Source organism: Balaenoptera ricei, chromosome 3, assembly GCF_028023285.1.
Source record: "Balaenoptera ricei isolate mBalRic1 chromosome 3, mBalRic1.hap2, whole genome shotgun sequence".
Classification (NCBI taxonomy): domain Eukaryota; kingdom Metazoa; phylum Chordata; class Mammalia; order Artiodactyla; family Balaenopteridae; genus Balaenoptera; species Balaenoptera ricei.
The window spans coordinates 63597402-63614657 of record NC_082641.1 but is presented as its reverse complement, the minus strand read 5'-3'; the positions used below and the strand labels follow the sequence as shown (position 1 = coordinate 63614657).

Genomic DNA, 17256 nt, shown 5'->3' with positions numbered 1-17256 from the left:
TACCCCTTCTCCTTTCTGTTTAACTTAACAAAGGCAGAATGAAATTAAAAATTAAGATTATAGCATGCAACTGAAAAGTCAGCATTTCGAATGCCCAACATTGTAGCAGTATTACAAAAGCAATTATAATTCAATTTAAAGTTAATTATTGATTGTAAATTCAATGTACTCAACCAGAGAAGTTTTCATTACTCATTAGAATGAGTTCATGAGTGCTTAGCAGAATACCCAAATGTTGATCATAAAAAGATAGAGGCCTACTGAGGTGGGTTCACTCAATCATTTACTTATTCATTCACTCATTTATTTCTTCATTTAATAAAATTTTATTGAGTTTAAATACTAGGAATACAAATATAAAGACACAGAATCTTCTCTCAAGAAATTCAAAATCTAACAGGGAGACAGAACTAAACATTTTAATACAGTGTGGTAAGTTCATTTACAGAAGATAGGCAAGATACAGTGAGAACATAAAGAAGGGAAGACCTCAAGAGGAAAGATAATTGCACTGGATTCTGAAGAGGAAATAGGAGTTTGCCAAATGGACGAAGAGTGGTGGTGGTGTGAGCATGGGAAGCTCATTCCAGGAAAATGTCATAGGATATGAAAAAAACATACACATGAATAAATCAATCTGGCTCACTGAGAAACCCAAAGTATTTGGGGATGTCTGGATTATTGGACAGGAGCAAAGGAATAGAAGAATAACACAGCCAACAGGAATCAGAGAATAACTATATTAGCATGTGTAAAGTCATAGCCCAAGTACTCAAATTACACTCAGTGTAAAGAAACCATTTTCCTTAATAGAAGACCAATGATCCCCCTAGAGTTCAGAAGTGTTTCTTACTCAGGAACACAAATGTTCTCATCTATGCAAAGATGTATACATCAACTTTCCATAATTAACGGATATTGGCTATGAACATGATCTTATTCATTCTCCTCTGATTCTCACAAAGCAACCTTCTGATTATTACTTGGCTTCCCATGCAGATTTATCTGAGAGTGAGGAGAAACACTTCTTGATGACCTGGTGAGCTCACTTCCTTCCTCCTTTCAGAATTGGTCAAGGAGAAGGTTCAGTAGATTTGAGTTAGATCCAGGAAAGAACAGACTGATCGAGTTGAGTGCCAAAGACTTCTTCCTTTTGAGGATAAACTTTATCTGATTTCCTTCTATTCCTATTTATTAAGAGAGATTTTTAATAATGAATGAATACTAAATTTTATTATATAATTTTTATGCAACAATGAAGATGACCATATTCTTTATTCTGTTAATGTGGTGAATTATGATTGATTTCCAGATGTCAAACCAACCCTGAACTCCTGAAATGACTTCAACATGGTTGTGATGTATTATATTTTTTATATTAAAAAGCTGGATTTTGTTTAGGAATTTTGCTCCTGTGTTCATGAATAATTGTCCTATAATATCCTTTCTTACAACGTGCTTGTCAGGTTTTTGTATCAAGATTGTGCTGCCTCTTGTAATAATTAGGGCAGGCTAAACATTTGCTATACTAAGACCATGCATGTGTCCCCAGACCTAGTTCTTTCCCAAGGTCTGGTTTTGTAAATGCTGAGGATAAACCAAAAAAGAAAAACAAAACAAAACAAAACAAAACATTGTGCTGCCTCAAAGAACAAATTGGGAAGTGTTCTCTCCTTCACTATTCTCTGGAAGAGTTTGTAGAAGATTGTACTATTTCTCCCTTGAGTGCTTGGTAGACTTTACTGGTGAAGTCATCTGAACCTGTATTCTTCTCTACAGTAAGGTTTTAATTAGCAGTTTAATTTATTTAATAGTTATGTGACTATCTGAAATTTCTTTTTGTGTCACTTTTGATATGTTGTATTTTTCTAAGAATTGACATATTTAACCTAAATTTTAAAAAATCATTGGATTAAATTTGTTCATAGTATTCTTTCAGGATCTTTTAAGTTTTTGTAAGATCTAAAATTATATCCATTTTTTCAATTCTGATATTGGTCATTTGTGTCTCCTTTTTATGTTCTTCATCTTTATAAAAATTGGCAGACATTATCATTTGGTAATCTTTTCAATAAAGTTTGGCTTTATTGATGTTTCCTATTTCATAAATGTCTGCTTTCTATTATTTCGTTTTTCAAATTTGAGTTTAATTAGCAAGTATTTTTCTACCTTCTTGAGATAGATTCTTATATCATTAATTTCTACCTTTCTCCCTTTCTAATATTTCTAATATTTCTCCTTTACTATAACTTAAGACTAGGCATTTCTCTTTAACCAAAGATTTTGATGCATCACATAAAAGTTGGTATATAGTATTTTCATCATTATTCTTATTAATCTCAAAATATTTTTGAATTTCCATTGTGATATCTTATCTGACCCAGAAATTATTTATTTCTTTATTTATTTACTTCTTTTTCTTCCAGGTTTATTCAGATATAATTGACATAGAACACTGTATAAGTTTAAGGTGTACAGCTTAACAATTTGACTTCTATACATCATGAAATGATTACAATAAATTTAATGAATATTCATCATCTCATATAGATATGAAATAAAAGAAAAAGAAAAAATTTTTCCTTGTGATGAGAATGCTTAGGATTTACTCTCCTAACAACTTTCATAAAGCTAATTATATTTATCATGTTGTACATTACATCCCTAGTACTTATTTATCTTATAACTGGGAGTTTGTACCTTTTGACCACCTCCATCCAATTCCCTCACTCCTTGCCTCTGGTAACAACAAATCTGATCTCTTTTTCTAAGAGTCTGTTTGTTTGTTTGTTTTTTAAGTATAACTGACCTATAACACTACGTTAGTTCCTGGTACATAACGTGGTGATTCAATATTTCTATACATTTCAAAATGATCACTATAGTAACTCTGGTTACCATCTGTCACCATACAAAGATATTATATCATCACTGACTATATTCTCCACACTGAACATTTCATACCTCTGACTCATTTATTTTGCAACTAGAAGCTTGTGCCTCTTAATCTCCCTCACTTATTTCTCTCCTCTCTCCGTTCCCCTCTCTTCTGGCAATGACCTCTTTGTTCTAATGACCTCTTTGTATCTATAACTGTTTTTGTCTTGTTTGTTCATGTGTTTTGTTTTTTAGATTCCACATATAAGTGAAATTATACAGTATTTTTCTTTCTCTGACTTATTTCACTTTAGCATAATAACCTCTAGGTCTATCCATGTTGTCACAAATGGCAAGATTTCATTCTTTTTTATGACTGAGTAAAATTCCATTGTGTATATATATGTGTGTGTGTAGGTTGCTTCCATATCTTGGCTATTGTAAATAATGCTGTAATGAACATAGGGGTGCAAATATCTTTTTGTATTAGTGTTTCATTTTCTTCAGATAAATATTGCTGGATTTATGGAGTGGAATTGCTGGATCATATGATAATTCTATTTTTAATTTTTTGAGGAACCTCCATAATGTTTTCCATAGTGGTGGCACCAATTTACATTCCCACCAACAGTACACAAGGGTTTCCTTTCCTCCACATCCTCACCAACACTTATTATTGTTGTCTTTTTGATACTAGCCATTCTGACAGGTGTGAGGTGATACCTCATTGTGGTTTTGATTTGCATTTTCCTGATGATGAGTGATGTTGAGCATTTTTCATGAGCCCGTTGGCCACCTGAATATCTTCTTTGGAAAAAGTGCCTATTCAGATCCTCTGCCCATTTTTTAAGTAAGTTGTATGGTTTTTTGTTGTTGTTTTGTTGTTGTGGTGGTGGTTGTTTTTGATGTTCAGTTGTGTGCTTTCTTTATATATTTTGGATATTAACCTCTTATCAGGTATTTCATTAGCAAATATCTTCTCCCATTCAGTAGGCAGTCTTTTCATTTTGTTGATAGTTCTCTTGCTGTGCTTTTTAGTTTGATATAGTCCCATTTGTTTATTTTTGCTTTTGTTTCCTCTGCCTGAGGAGACATATCAAAATATATTGCTAAGATCAATGTCAAAGAGCACACTGCCTATGTTTTCTTTTAGAAGATTTATGCTTTCAGGTCTTATAAATTCTTTAATCCATTTTGAGTTTATTTTTGTATATGGTGTAAGAAAGTAGTCCAATATGATTTTTTTGCATGTAGCTGTCATTTTCCCAACACCATTTATTGAAGAGGCTGTCTTTTCCTCACTGTGTATTCTTGCCTCTTGCATCATAGATTAATTGACCATATAAGTGTGGGTTTATTTCTGGGCTCTCAATTTTGTTTCATTGATCTGTGTGTCTGTTTTTGTGCCAGTACATACTGTTTTGATTACTGTAGCTTTGTCATATAGTTTGAAATCAGGGCACGTGATACCTCCAGCTTTGTTCTTCTTTCTCAAGATTGCTTTGGCTATTCAGGGTCTTTCATGGTTCCACACAAATTTTAGAATTAGTTTTTCTAGTTCTGTGAAAAATGCCATTGGTATTTTGATAGGGATTACATTGAATCTGTAGGTTGCCTTGAGTAGTATGGTCATTTTAACAACATTAATTCTTCCAATTCATAGGCATGGTGTGTCTTTCCATCTGTTTGTGTTGTCCTCAATTTCTTTCATCAGCATATTATAGTTTTCTGAGTACAGGTCTTTCATCTCCTTAGTCAGATTTATTCCTGGGTATTTTATTCTTTTTGATGCAATTGTAAATGGGATTGTTTTCTCAGTTTCTCTTTCTGATAGTTCATTATTCATGTATAGAAAAGCAATAGATTTCTGTATATTAATTTTGTGTCCTGCACTTTTACTGTATTCACTGATGAGTTCTACTAATTTTTAGTGGGGCTTGAGGATATTCTGTGTATAATATCACATCATCTGCAAACAGTGACAGTTTTACTTCTTTCTTTCCAGTTTGAATTCCTTTTATTTCTTTTTCTAATCTGATTGCTGTGGTTAGGACTTCCAATACTATGTTGAATAAAAGTGGTGAGAGTGGGCATCCTTGTCTTCTTCCTGACCTTAGAGGAAATGCTTTCAGCTTTTCACTGTTGAGTATGATGTTAGCTGAGGGCTTGTCATACGTAGCCTTTATTATGTTGAGATATGTTCTTTCTACACCCACTTTACTGGGAGTTATTTTTTTAATCATAAATATATGTTGAGTTTTGTAAAAAGCTTTTTTTGCATCTATTGATATGATCATGTGATTTTTACTCTTCAATTTGTTAATGTGGTGTATCATACTGATTGATTAGTGGATACTGAACCATCCTTACACCCCTGGGATAAATCCCACTTGATCATGGTGTATGATCCTTTTAAAGTATGGCTGAATTTGTTTGCTAGTATTTTGTTGAGGATATACGATTATTTTAAGATGCTGATCTCTTAATGTCAATCACATTTTAACAATCTTGCCTTTTTACCCCTCTCCTCCCACACACGTTTAATGTTTTTTACATCATATTTTATATCTTTTTTTGCATCTTTTGTATCCCTTAACTACATATTGTGAATATTGATGATTTTACTACTTTTGTCTTAAAGCTTTCCTACTAGGTTTATAAGTGGTTGATCTACTACCTTTCCTGTATATTTGTCTTTACCAATGAAATTTTTCCTTTTGTAATTTTCACATTTCTAGTTATGGCCTGTTATGTACACTCAGAAAATTCACTTTAATGTTTCTTGAAAAGCTGGGGTTTTTTTTGTTTGTTTGTTTTTTAATTTATTTATTAAAGCTGGTTTTTTTGTTGCTGAATTCTTTTAGCTTTTGCTAGACTGTAAATCTCTTGATCTCTCCTTCAAATCTGAATGATAGCTTGCCATGTAGAGTATTCTTAGTTGTACATCTTTTCCTTTCATCACTTTAAACATATCATGCTACTCCTGGCCTGCAGAGTTTCTGCTGAAAAGTCATCTGATAGCTTTATGAAATTTCCCTTGTATGTAACATGTTCATTTTCCCTTGCTGCTTTTAGTATTCTCTCTTTTTCTTTAATTTTTGCCATTTTAATTGTAACGTGTCTTGGTGTGGTCCTCTTTAGGTTGATTTTGTTTGGCACTCTCTGCTTCTTGGACCTCTTTGCTTCTGTTTCCCTTCCTTGGTTAGGGAAGCTTTCAGCTATTATGTTCTCTGCTCCTTTCTCTCTCTCCTCTCCCCCCCTTTCGGGGCCCCTAAAATGTGAATGTTAGTATGCTTGATATTGCCCTAGAAGTCTCTTAAACTGTCCGCATTTTTAGAAATTCTTTTTCCTGTTTAGCTTGACTGATTTCCACTACTCTGTCTTCCAGTTTGCTGATCTGCCCCTCTGTATCATCTAAACTATTGTTGATTCCTTCTAGTGTATTTTTTATTTCAATTATTATTATTATATTCTTCAGCTGTGTTTGGTTTTTCTTTACATTTTCTAACTCTTTGTTAGAAAATACTGACTGCTCACTGTGTTCATACATTCTTCTCCCAAGTTCTTTCAACATCATTATGATCATTACCTTGAACTCTTTGTCGGATAGACTGCTTATCTCCACTTCACTTAGTTCTTCTTCTGGGCTTTTATCTTGTTCCTTCATTCAGAACATATTCTCTGTCACTTCATTTTGCCTAACTCTCTGTTTTTATTTCTATGTATATGGCATGTTGATTTCATTTTCCAATCTTAGGGAAGTAGCCTTAAGTAGGAGACACACTATACGCCCCAGCAGCACACTTCCCTTTGGTCACCAGAGCTATATGCTGCAGGGGTGCCCTCTATATGGGCTGAATTGGTCTTTCTGCTGTGGCAGGCTGACTGCTGTGGGTGCACTGCTAGGTAGATGTGGCTGGCCCTCAGCTCAATTGGTTGCCAAGCCCTGCCTAGTCAGAGATTATCTTAAAACATATTCCTTAATTTCAAAATACATGGGGATTTCCTAGTTATCTTTTTTGTTAATGCTTTCTAGTTTAACTGCATTGTCACCAAAGAATTTATTTTATAGAAGTTATACTTTGAAATTTATTGAGATTAGCTTTATGGCTATATGGCCAAATTTTGTTTGTTTGTTTGTTTAAATATTTATGTGTTCTGGAAAAGAACATGTGTCCTGTGGTTTCTCAGTATTGTTCTATGTATGTCAGGTAGGTCAGACTTATTAGTTGTGTTATTCAAATCTTTTTATTATTATTTTTTAATATTACTATGTGCTTTACTATGTGTTGTATAATTCTCATCCAACAATTCCATAAGTAGATATATTAATTTACCAGATGAGGAAACAGGCCTGGGGGATTAAGTATTTTTTGCAAATCAAATCTTTTTATCTTTAATGATGTTAGGGGATTTTAGTTCCCTTGGCCAACAGCAGTGAAAGTACTGAGTCCTAACCACTGGACCCCCAGGGAACTCCGACAAAGATTTTTAAAATCAACTCTGGCAATGTAAATGGAGCACTTAGTCCATTTAAGCTTAATATAATTACCAATACAATCACCATATATTTGGGGTTAAATCTTCCATCTTATTATGTGCTTTCTATTTATACTACCTAGTCTATGTTCCTTTTTCTCTCCTTTCTTGCCTTGTTTTAGATTGAACATTTATTATTATTCTATTTACCCCCTTTATTAGCTTGGCAGTTATATTTTACTATTCTTTTAGTGATTATCCTAGAGATTGCAATATTCATCCTTGAATCATTAATGCCTAACATAAATTGGTATTTTTATCTCTTCCAAGAAAACACAAGGACCATAAATTATAATTTCAACTTACATGCTGTTATAATTGTACATTTTAATTCTGTAAATGTTTTAAAATCTCATAGCCATAATTTTATTATTGTTTTAAACTGCCAACATTCATTTAGATTTCCCTACTGAATTTTTTTTTAATTAATTAATTAATTAATTATTATTTTTGGCTGTGTTGGGTCTTCGTTTCTGTTCGAGGGCTTTCTCTAGTTGTGGCAAGTGGGGGCCACTCTTCATCGCGGTGCATGTGCCTCTCACTATCGCGGCCTCTATTGTTGTGGAGCACAGGCTCCAGACGTTCAGGCTCAGTAGTTGTGGCTCTAGGGCCTAGTTGCTCTGTGGCATGTGGGATCTTCCCAGACCAGGGCTCAAACCCGTGTCCCCTGCATTGGCAGGCAGATTCTCAATGACTGCGCCACCAGGGAAGCACCCAACTGAATTTTTTAAAATTGCATTTCATTCCTTCCTCCACCTCCAATATTCCATCTGGAATCACTTTCCTCTGTCGTAAAATATTTGCTTTAGTATTTCCTTTACTGTGAATTTCCTGGTGGTAAATTCACCCTACATTTTCCTTAAAAAGTGTTTTTACACATCCACTCTAAGAGTCTTTATTCAGGGTATAAAATTCCATATTGGCAGGTATTTTTCTCTGAAGACTTGATTCCACCATGTTTAACCAGTATTTTCTCTCAATACTTTATTTATTTTTTAAATTTTTACTCAAGTATAGTTGCTTTACAATATTGTGTTAGTTTCTACTGTACAGCAAAGTGAATCAGCTGTATGTATACATATATCCCCTTTCTTTTGGATTTCCTTCCCATTTAGATAACCACAGAGCACTGAGTAGAGTTCTCTGAGCTATACACTAGGTTCTCATTAGTTATCTATTTTATACATAGTATTAAGTGTCAATACTGTATATATGTCAATCCCAATCTCCCAATTCATCCCATCCCCCCATCCCCCAAGGTATCCATACGCTTGTTCTCTCTGTCTGTGCATCTATTTCTGCTTCGTAAATAAGATCGTCTATATACATTTTTTCAGATTCCATATATATGCATTAATATACAATATTTGTTTTTCTCTTTATAACTTACTTCACTCTTTATGACAGTCTCTAGGTCCACCCACGTCTCTACAAATGACCCAATTTCATTCCTTTTTATGGCTGAGTAATATTCCATTTAAAAATGTCATTCCAAGAGAGCAGAGAGCAGTAGCAAGAAGAACTACAATCCTGCAGCCTTGGAACAAAAACCACATTCACAGAGAGAGAGACAAGAAGAAAAGGCAGAGGGCTATGTACCAGATGAAGGAACAAGATAAAACCCCAGAAAAACAACTAAGTGAAGTGGAGATAGGCACCTTCCATAAAAAGAATTCAGAATAATGATAGTGAAGATGATCCAGGACCTCGGAAAAAGAATGGAGGCAAAGATCGAGAAGATGCAAGAAATGTTTAACAAAGACCTAGAAGAATTAAAGAACAAACAAACAGAGATGAACAATAAAATAACTGAAATGAAAACTACACTAGAAGGAATCCATAGCAGAATAACTGAGGCAGAAGAACACACAAGTGACCTGGAAGACAGAATGTGGGAATTCACTGCTGCGGAACAGACTAAAGAAAAAAGAATGAAAAGAAATGAAGACAGCCTAAGAGACCTCTGGGACAGCATTAAATGCGACGACATTCGCATTATAGGGGTTGCAGAAGAAGAGAGAGAGAAACGACCAGAGAAAATATTTAAAGAGACTATAGTCGAACACTTCCCTAACATGGGAAACGAAATAGCCACCCAAGTCCAGGAAGTGCAGAGAGTCCCATAAAGGATAAACCCAAGGAGAAACATGCCGAGACACACAGTAATCAAATTGGCAAAAATTAAAGACAAAGAAAACTTATTAAAAGCAGCAAGGGAAAATGACAAATAACATACAAGGGAACTCCCATAAGGTTAACAGCTGATTTCTCAGCAGAAACTCTACAAGCCAGAAAGGAGTGGCATGATATACTTAAAGTGATGAAAGGGAAGAACCTACAACCAAGATTACTCTACCCGGCAATGATCTCATTCAGATTTGATGGAGAAATCAAAAGCTTTACAGACAAGCAAAACCTAAGAGAATTCAGCACCACCAAACCAGCTCTACAACAAATGCTAAAGGAACTTCTTTAAGTGGGAAACACAAGAGAAGAAAAGGATCTACAAAAACAAACCCAAAACAATTAAGAAAATGGTCATAGGAACATACATATCGATAACTACCTTAAACGTGAATGCATTAAATGCTCCAACCAAAAGACACAGGCTTGCTGAATGGATACAAAAACAAGACCCATATATATGCTGTCTAGAAGAGACGCACTTCAGACCTAGGGACACATTCAGACTGAAAGTGAGGGGATGGAAAAAGATATTCCATGAAAATGGAAATCAAAAGAAAGCTGGAGTAGCAATATTCATATCAGATAAAATAGACTCCAAAATAAAGAATGTTATAAGAGACAAGGAAGGACACTACATAATGATCAAGGGATCAATCCAAGAAGAAGATATAACAATTATAAATATACATGTACCCAACATAGGAGCACCTCAATACATAAGGCAACTGTTAACAGCTATAAAAGAGGAAATTGACAATAACACAATAATAGTGGGGGACTTTAACACCTCACTTACACCAATGGACAGATCATCCAAAATGAAAATAAATAAGGAAACAGAAGCTTTAAATGACACAATAGACCAGATAGATTTAATTGATATTTATAGGAGATTCCATTCAAAAACAGCAGATTACACTTTCTTCTCAAGTGCACACGGAACATTCTCCAGGATAGATCACATCTTGGGTCACAAAGCAAGCCTCAGTAAATTTAAGAAAACTGAAATCATATCAAGCATCTTTTCTGACCACAACGCTATGAGATTAGAAATGAATTACACAGAAAAAACCATAAAAAACACAAACACATGGAGGCTAAACAATACGTTACTAAATAACCAAGAGATCACTTTAGAAATCAAAGAGGAAATCAAAAAATACATAGAGACAAAAGACAATGAAAACACGAAGAATAAACATGCTGCCGAACCAAGATGGCAGAGTAGAAGGACGTGCTCTCCTTCTTGAGAGAACACAAGAATCACAACTAGCTGCTGGACAATCATCGACAGGAAGACACTGGAACTCACCAAAAAAGATATCCCACATCCAAAGACAAAGGAGAAGCCAAAATGAGACAGTAGGAGGGGCGCAATCACAGTAAAATCAAATCCCATAACTGGTGGGTGGGTGACTCACAGACTGGAGAACACTTATACCACAGAAGTCCACCCACTGGAGTGAAGGTTCTGAGCCCCACATCAGGCTTCCCAACTTGTGGGTCCGGCAACGGGAGGAGGACTTCTTAGAGAATCAGACTTTGAAGCCTAGTGGGAATTGATTGCAGGACTTCGACAGGACTGGGGGAAACAGAGACCCCACTCTTGGAGGGCACACACAAAGTAGTGTGCACATTGGGACCCAGAGGAAGGAGCAGGGACCCCAGGGGAGACTGAACCAGACCTACCTGCTAGTGTTGGAGGGTCTCCTGCAGAGGCAGGGGGTGGCTCTGTTTCACCGCGGGGACAAGGACACTGGCAGCAGAACTTCTGGGAAGTACTCCTTGGTGTGAGCCCTCCCAGATTCTGTCATTTACCCCACCAAAGAGCCCAGGTAGGCTCCAGTGTTGGGTTGCCTCAGGCAAAACAACCAACAAGGATGGAACCTAGCCTCACCCCTCAACAGTCAACTGGATTAAAGTTTTACTGAGCTCTGCCCACCACAGCAACAGTCAGCTCTACCCACCACCAGTCCCTCCCATCAAGCTTCTTAGATAGCCTCATCCACCAGAGAGCAGACAGCAGAAGCAAGAAGAACTACAATCCTGCAGCCTGTGGAACAAAAACCACATTCACAGAAACATAGACAAGATGAAAAGGCAGAGGGCTATATACCAGATGAAGGAACAAGATAAAAACCCAGAAAAACAACTAAATGAAGTGGAGATAGGCAACCTTCCAGAAAAAAAATTCAGAATAATGATAGTGAAGATGTTCCAGGACCTTGGAAAAAGAATGGAGGCAAAGATCGAGAAGATGCAAGAAATGTTTAACAAAGACCTAGAAGAATTAAAGAACAAACAAACAGAGATGAACAATACAATAACCGAAATAAAAACTACACTAGAAGGAATCCATAGCAGAATAACTGAGGCAGAAGAACAGACAAGTGACCAGGAAGAAAGAATGGTGGAATTCACTGCTGTGAAACAGAATAAAGAAAAAAGAATGAAAAGAAATGAAGACAGCCTAAGAGACCTCTGGGACAACATTAAACGCAACAACATTCGCATTATAGGGGTCCCAGAAGAAGAGAGAGAGGAAGGACCAGAGAAAATATTTGAAGAGATTATAGTTGAAAACTTCCCTAACATGGGAAGGGAAATAGCCACCCAAGTCCAGGAAGCGCAGCGAGTCCCATACAAGATAAACCCAAGAAGAAACACGCCGAGACACATAGTAATCAAATTGGCAAAAATTAAAGACAAAGAAAAATTATTGAAAGTAGCAAGGGAAAAATGACAAATAACATACAAGGGAACTCCCATAAGGTTAGCAGCTGATTTCTCAGCAGAAACTCTACAAGCCAGAAGGGAGTGGCATGATATACTTAAAGTGATGAAAGGGAAGAACCTACAACCAAGATTACTCTACCCGGCAATGATCTCATTCAGATTTGATGGAGAAATCAAAAGCTTTACAGACAAGCAAAACCTAAGAGAATTCAGCATCATCAAACCAGCTCTACAACAAATGCTAAAGAAACTTCTCTAAGTGGGAAACACAAGAGAAGAAAACAAACCCAAAACAGTTAAGAAAATGGTCATAGGAACATCCATACCGATAATTACCTTAAACGTGAATAGATTAAATGCTCCCACCAAAAGACACAGGCTTGTTCAATGGATACAAAAACAAGACCCATATATATGCTGTCTAGAAGAGACGCACTTCAGACCTAGGTACACATACAGACTGAAAGTGAGGGGATGGAAAAAGATATTCCATGAAAATGGAAATCAAAAGAAAGCTGGAGTAGCTATACTCATATCAGATAAAATAGACTTTAAAATAAAGAATGTTACAAGAGACAAGGACACTACATAATGATCAAGGGATCAATCCAAGAAGAAGATATAACAATTATAAATATATATGCACCCAACATAGGAGCACCTCAATACATAAGGAAACTGCTAACAGCTATAAAAGTGGAAACTGACAGTAACACAATAATAGTGGGGGACTTTAACAACTCACTTACACCAATGGACAGAGCATCCAAACAGAAAATTAATAAGGAAACACAAGCTTTAAATGACACAATAGACCAGATTGATTTAATTGATATTTATAGGAGATTCTATCCAAAAACAGCAGATTACACTTTCTTCTCAAGTGCACACGGAACGTTCTCCAGGGTAGATCACATCTTGGGTCACAAATCAAGCCTCAGTAAATTTAAGAAAACTGAAATCATATCAAGCATCTTTTCTGACCACAATGCTATGAGATTACACATGAATTACAGGGAAAAACGTAAAAAACTCAAACACATGGAGGCTAAACAATACGTTACTAAATAACCAAGAGATCACTGAAGAAATCAAAGAGGAAATCAAAGAATACCTAGAGACAAATGACAATGAAAACACGACAATCCAAAACCTATAGGATGCAGCAAAAGCAGTTCTAAGAGGGAAGTTTATAGCTATACAAGCCTACCTCAAGAAACAAGAAAAATCTCAAGTAAACAATCTAACCTTACACCTAAAGGAACTAGAGAAAGAAGAACAAACAAAACTCAAAGTTAGCAGAAGGAAAGAAATCATAAAGATCAGAACAGAAATAAATGAAATAGAAACAAAGAAAACAATAGCAAAGATCAATAAAACTCAAAGCTGGTTCTTTGAGAAGATAAACAAAATGGATAAACCATTAGGCAGACTCATCAAGAAAAAGAGGGAGAGGACTCAAATCAATAAAATTAGAAATGAAAAAGGAGAAGTTACAGCAGACACCACAGAAATACAAACAATCCTAAGAGACTACTACAAGCAACTCTATGCCAATAAAATGGAAAACCTGGAAGAAATGGACAAATTCTTAGAAAGGTATAACCTTCCAAGACTGAACCAGGAAGAAACAGAAAATATGAACAGACCAACCACAAGTAATGAAATTGAAACTGTGATTAAAAATCTTCCAACCAACAAAAGTCCAGGACCAGATGGCTTCACGGGTGAATTCTATCAAACATTTACAGAAGAGCTGACACCCATCCTTCTCAAACTCTTCCAAAAAACTGCGGAGGAAGGAACACTCCTAACCTCATTCTATGAGGCCATCATCACCCTGATACCAAAACCAGACAAACATACTAGAGAAAAAAAAATTACAGACCAATATCACTGATGAATATAGATGCAAAAATCCTCAACAAAGTACTAGCAAACAGAATCCAACAACACATTAAAAGGATCATACACCATGATCAAGTGGGATTTATCCCAGGGATGCAAGGATTCTTCAATATATGCAAATCAATTAATGTGATACACCATATTAACAAATTGAAGAATAAAAACCATATGATCATCTCAATGATGCAGAAAAAGCTTTTGACAAAATTCAACACCCATTTATGATAAAAACTCTCCAGAAAGTGGGCATACAGGGAACCTACCTCAACATAATAAAGGCCATATACGACGAACACACAGCCAACATCATTCTCAATGGTGAAAAACTGAAAGCATTTCCTCTAAGATCAGGAATGACACAAGGATGTCCACTCTCACTTACTATTATTCAACATAGTTTTGGAAGTCCTAGCCATGGTAATCAGAGAAGAAAAAGAAATAAAAGGAATACAAATTGGAAAAGAAGTAAAACTGTCACTGTTTGCAGATGACATGATACTATACCTAGAAAATCCTAAAGATGCCACCAGAAAACTTCTAGAGCTAATCAGTGAATTTGGTAAAGTTCCAGGATACAATATTAATGCACAGAAATCTCTTGCATTCCTATACACTAATGATGAAAAATCTGAAAGAGAAATTATGGAAACACTCCCATTTACCATTGCAACAAAAAGAATAAAATACCTAGGAATAAACCTACCTAGGGAGACAAAAGACCTGTATGCAGAAAAGTATAAGACACTGATGAAAGAAATTAAAGAAGATACCAACAGATGGAGAGATATACCATGTTCTTGGATTGGAAGAAGTAATATTGTGAACATGACTATACTACCCAAAGCAATCTACAGATTCAATGCAATCCCTATCAAATTACCAATGGCATTTTTAATGGAACTAAACAAAAACCTTAAAATTTGTGTGGAGACACAAAAGACCCTGAATACCCAAAGCAGTCTTGAGGGAAAAGATGAAGCTGGAGGAAGCAGACTCCCTGACTTCAGACTACACTATAAAGCTACAGTAATCAAGAGAATACGGTAATGGCACAAAAACAGAAACATAGATCAATGGAACAAGACAGAAATCCCAGAGATAAACACGCGCACCTATGGTCAAGTAATCTATGACAAAGGAGGCAAGGATATACAATGGAGAAAAGACACTCTCTTCAATAAGTGGTGTTGGGAAAACTGGACAGTTACATGTAAAAGAATGAAATTAGAACACTCCCTAACACCATACACAAAAATAAACTCAAAATGGATTAGAGACCTAAATGTAAGACCAGACACTACAAAACTCTTAGAGGAAAACATAGGAAGAACACTCTTTGACATAAATCACAGCAAGGTCTTTTTTGATCCGCTTCCTAGAGTAATGGAAATAAAAACAAAAATAAACAAATGGGACCTAATGAAACTTCAAAGCTTTTGCACAGCAAAGGAAACCATAAACAAGACAAAAAGACAACCCTCAGAATGGGAGAAAATATTTGCAAACGAATCAATGGACAAAGGATGAATCTCCAAAATATATAAACAGCTCATGCAACTCAATATTAAAGAAACAAACAACCCAATCCAAAAATGGGCAGAAGAGCTAAATAGACATTTCTCCAAAGAAGACATACAGATGGCCAAGAAGCACATGAAAGGCTGCTCAGCATCACTAATTATTAGAGAAATGCAAATCAAAACTACAATGAGGTATCACCTCACACCAGTCAGAATGGGCATTATCAGAAAATCTACAAACAACAAATGCTGGAGAGGGTGTGGAGAAAAGGGAACCCTCTTGCGTTGTTGATGGGAATGAAAATGGATACAGCCACTATGGAGAACAGTATGGAGGTTCCTTAAAAAACTAAAAATAGAATTACCATATGACCCAGCAATCCCACTACTGGCCATATACCCTGAGAAAACCATAATTCAAAAAGACACATGCACCCCAATGTTCATTGCAGCACTATTTATAATAGCCAGGTCGTGGAAGCAATCTAAATGCCCATCGACAGATGAATGGATAAAGAAGATGTGGTACATATATACAATGGAATATTACTCAGCCATAAAAAGGAATGAAATTTGGTCATTTGTTGAGATGTAGATGGATCTAGAGACTGTCATACAGAGTGAAGTAAGTAGAAAGAGAAAAACAAATATCGCATATTAACGCATATATATGTGGAACCTAGAAAAATGGTACAGATGAACCAGTTTGCAGGGCAGAAATTGAGACACAGATGTAGAGAACAAACATATGGACACCAAGCGGGGAAAGTGGCGGGATGGTGGGGGTGGTGGTGTGATGAATTGGGCGATTGGGATTGACATGTATACAATGATGTTTATAAAATTGATGACTGATAAGAACCTGCTGTATAAAAAATTAGATAAAATAAAATTCAAAAAAAAATTGTCATTCCACTGTTTTCTACTTCCATTGTTTCACCTAAATCAGCTGTTACTGTGTTGTTGCTTTTCTGAAGGTAATCTGGGTTGTTTCCCCGTCACCACCCCCCAGCTGTTTCTAGGATCTTGTTGTTGTCTTTAGTTTAGTTTTTTCTTTTTTTAACATCTTTATTGGAGTATAATTGCTTTACAATGGTTAGTTTCTGCTTTATAACAAAGTGAATCAGTTATACATATACATATGTTCCCATATGTCTTCCCTCTACCATATCCCTCCCTCCCACCCTCCCTATCCCACCCCTCTAGGTGGTCACAAAGCACCGAGCTGATCTCCCTCTGCTATGCGGTTGCTTCCCACTAGCTATCTATTTTACGTTTGGTAGTGTATATATGTCCATGCCACTCTCTCACTTTGTCATAGCTTACCCTTCCCCCTCCCCATATCCTCAAGTCCATTCTCTAGTAGGTCTGTGTCTTTATTCCCATCTTGCCACTAGGTTCTTCATAACCGTTTTTTTTTTTTTCCTTAGATTCCATATATATGTGTTAGCATACTGTATTTGTTTTTCTCTTTCTGACTTACTTCACT

The 17256-nt window shown here is 35.9% G+C and overlaps 1 protein-coding gene and 1 non-coding gene across 5 annotated transcripts in view; one reads left to right on the top strand and one right to left on the bottom strand.

The window, feature by feature from the left end:
* Positions 1-17256, bottom strand: part of CMYA5 (cardiomyopathy associated 5) — a 120858-nt gene that overhangs the window by 67503 nt on the left and 36099 nt on the right. The gene's annotated exons all lie outside the window — the stretch shown is intronic.
* LOC132364200 (small nucleolar RNA SNORA72) lies at positions 1471-1599 on the top strand. Its single transcript, XR_009502747.1, has one exon. It is a non-coding gene; the product is annotated as a small nucleolar RNA SNORA72 (small nucleolar RNA).